A 3800-nucleotide genomic window follows, 5' to 3' on the forward strand; every position below is an offset into this window, starting at 1 on the left:
TTTCAACATCCAAGGTCAACATGGGGCATTAAATACCCATCTCAGCCATCTCAGCCAAACTGAAAGAGGACCAGGTGTCAAAGAACGAGGAGAAGCCATCATGCATATAATATGGAGTTAGAGTCATAGTAGATTTAGAACTCTAAAAAAGCTCTAGTCAGCACTTTATTGTATTTATTAGTTAGTTAAATAGTTGATAGGTGTCATTAGAGGTAGTTATCGAATTCCCCTCATGCTGGAGGAGGAATCTCGATCAGTTAGAATAAGAATTCTATATATAGCTGAAACAACAATGTAATGAGGGTTGGAAAACTTTATGACAGAGCACTGTATTTTGCTTATGTAAAGACAGAGTTTAAGTAATATAATTTGGCTTTACTTCTCAGGATTCATGAAGGATTTCTATGTTCAGAATGTGTGATCTTGTCCTTTCCTAAATTTTTTACAGTTGTATAGATGTATAATCACTCAGAATTCACTAATTGTGCTCTGATTTCCTGTATGCATTTATAAACTGTGGTTTCATATGAGTTATGTTCTGAATATTCAAATGCTGAATGCCCTGACTTCTATGTAAAGTCAAGATCCTTGTTTATTGAGGTGTTGTTGACTCCATAGGCCCAATGGAAACTTGTTTAATGTTTTTCCAGCATCTATATTTGTCACAGTTATTTCACAAAGAGTTAGCCATCTTATCTTAATCAAAATCATTAACCCATCTAGAGAGAGCCCTCTCAGGTTGAGGAGGCTAAGCCTCAGCCTAAAGTAGGTTTGAAACAGTTACTTGAAGTCTTCCTGGTCTGCAGCCTTCCAGGGCCTGATTTTGAGATAACACCCTTAATGTAAATGTTATCCATAATTAGAGTTATAGCTTGTAATTTGCAAGATTCTCTGTTGCTTTTTCTAAATTTAATGCAATTTCAACTTTTTTAGTGTCCATTTTGTAAACAAAATATAGTATGTCCTCATTCTATACACAAAATATCTGTTACTCCTAGCTTTTTCATCATCATCTTTAATAACATTTTTTACAAATCCTGACAGAAACCCCTGTTTCAATTCTCAAAATAACTGGTAACGTTGAAAATAAACATATAGGCTAAAACAAATGTCCTATACTTCTCAATCAAACACCCAAGTAGGTTCTAAAACACCCCAAAACACAAAATATCCTTATACAAGTTCATTGCAATAGAGAGTATACCCTATAACATGTACATGTACTAGCTGCTCACTTGGAGTCCTCTAAAAAAAGGGTCCATAAGAAGCTCTACAGCAGAATTCCTCGCCAACGCTGGTGCCAGGTATTTTCCAATAAATTGCCTCGTCTCTAAATCGGTAACCATTTGCAATGATGCAGGCTTTATACCAGAACTCACCTTCTTATAAATGTGAACAACATTACGACACTCGTTGTAACGAATCTCTAGGGTAATCATCTCCAGTAAGCGCATGCCAAAGGAATAAACATCTACATGTTCATCATAAACCTCTTCATATAATTCTGGAGCCATGAATTTAGGTGTACCAATGATAGTGTGAGCAGCACGATCGTATGTCAGGATAGCGGCAAAACCCAAGTCCCTGATCTTCAGAACACCACTATTTCCATTCATGAATATAATACTACAATTCAGATCTCTATAAATAATGCGAGGGTTATGATTATGAAGATAATGCAATCCTTCCAATATCTGACATGCCCTATTCTTCACCGCCTTCATGGAGACATGTCTGTGCTTCTAGCAGTACTACCTCAGGGTCCCCGAGGTGCAAAATTCTCCTTGCTAAAGCACGAAGATTGTCTCGAACAAGAGCATTATATCTTTCCTGAGATTTATGTTGATCAAACCCTGTTTCATCAACACCAGGTTGATGGCCTTCTCGGAGCTTACAACAAAAAATGAGACAAAGATCAGAACAACAATTTGGGCCGCTTCTATGGTAATCAACAATAGATTATGTATAGTTGTTACTACAAAACTTAGCAAACACGTTGGATTAATATGTTAGATAACCAACATAATTCAGGTTCTCTGAAGAAGTTCTTATTAAACAAAATATAAATTCACATCATGATCAAAATAGGTTCATGTTATGTAAGTATGATGTAGTTTTTGAACAAATCTTCCACGGTAGCCTCAAGAAAGGATGCAGATTGGTGTTGGATTGTTTGTCTTGGATAAACTTAAATTGTGCATACAGAATTCACTCGTTTCAAGGGATAGTTGAAAGCGTAGACATTGCCAACTCACAGAAGTTGACTCAGATTTGTAAGTTCAAATATTTGTAGTTTTTTGTAAAAACTCTCTAGACTTACCCTCATAATTATGCCAAGACTTTAACTTTAAAAATGTGCCAAGCATTCTCACAAATCTACCTTCCAGATGCCCTTAAGAGGATTCAAAATAAACCCATCATTTGTGCCCTAGTGGGTGTTTGGTTAGGACATCATTGTTCAACCTTAAATTATTGTATTAGCTTCAGGAATTAGGCTCCAAATGCTTGCTTCATCCAACTACATTAGCCTAATCGAATGGCGGAACACTCTGCAATCGTCTAACGTATAATCCAACCACATAGACGGATGACAAGTGGCCTAGAGGGAATTTTTTCTAAGCTCTTGCATGTGGTTGTTTCTCTCTCTAAAGAATGAAGCAAACCCACAACAATTTCAAGAACTTCGCTTTGCACTTTCTAGGCATAATGGTGCATAATTTTTTCATATCTCCCACATTTTTTCTTGAGGGATATGAAGTTGTAACCAAGCATGGGCAAGGCAGACTTGCCTTTCTCACCCGAGAAGAAAGATCCCATTCTATTTAAGAAATTTTATTGCTAGGCTTAATGGAACAAATGTTTAAGCCACTTCAAATACCAAACAAAGATAATTTCTTCTTATTCCTCTTCAAAGTTACCGATTGTAGATAATTTCAAATAAAAACCACCAATTTTAGAGAACCTCCATATGATTATATAGAGATGCTTAGTAGTTGCAACATGCAATATATGCTATCACCCCCTTAATGTAAATGTTATCCATAATTCGAATTATATCTTGTAATCTGCAAGATTCTATGTTGTTTTTCTTAAATTTAATGCAATTTCAACCTTTTTAGTGTCAGACAAAATATAGTACACCCTCATTCTGTACATATTGATAGATTGCCAACAAAATCACGAAATGAATCAGTGGAAAAAAACAATGTTCATCTGCATCTATCATATTTCCAAAATTAAGATAAATACAAATATTTACTCAAAACCCCATCATACACAAAATATTTGTTACTCCTAGCTTTTTTATCATCATCTTTAACAACATTTTCTACAAATCCTGACAAAAACCCCTGTCTCAATTCTCAAAATAATTGGTTAAGTTGAAGATAAACATATAGGCTCAAACAAATGTCCTATACCTCTCAATCAAACACCCAAGTAGGTTCTAAAACACCCCAAAACACAAAATATCCTTAAACAAGTTCATTGCAATAGAGAGTATAGCCTATAGCATGTACATGTACTAGCTGCTCACTTGGAGTCCTCTAAAAAGGGTCCATAAGAAGCTCTATAGCAGAAGGCCTCACCAACGCTGGTGCCAGGCATTTTTCAATAAATTGCCTTGTCTCTAAATCGGTAACCATTTGCAATGATGCAGGATTTATACCAGAACTCACCTTCTTATAAATGTGAGCAACATTACGGCACTAGCTGTAAGGAATCTCCAGAGTAACCATCTCCAATAAGCACATGCCAAAGGAATAAACATCTAGATGTTCATCATAAACCTCTTCATATAA

At 35.7% G+C, this 3800-nt stretch overlaps 1 pseudogene; it reads right to left on the reverse strand.

The window, feature by feature from the left end:
* Positions 1 to 1223: 1223 nt before the first annotated feature.
* LOC149246269 (putative serine/threonine-protein kinase WNK11 pseudogene) lies at positions 1224 to 1616 on the reverse strand (annotated as a pseudogene).
* Between the last annotated feature and the right edge of the window lie 2184 nt (positions 1617 to 3800).

The sequence above is a fragment of the Pinus tabuliformis genome, chromosome 7 (genome assembly GCF_031772625.1).
Source record: "Pinus tabuliformis cultivar Carrire ecotype Pingquan chromosome 7, CPIR1, whole genome shotgun sequence".
Taxonomy (NCBI): Eukaryota; Viridiplantae; Streptophyta; class Pinopsida; order Pinales; family Pinaceae; genus Pinus; species Pinus tabuliformis.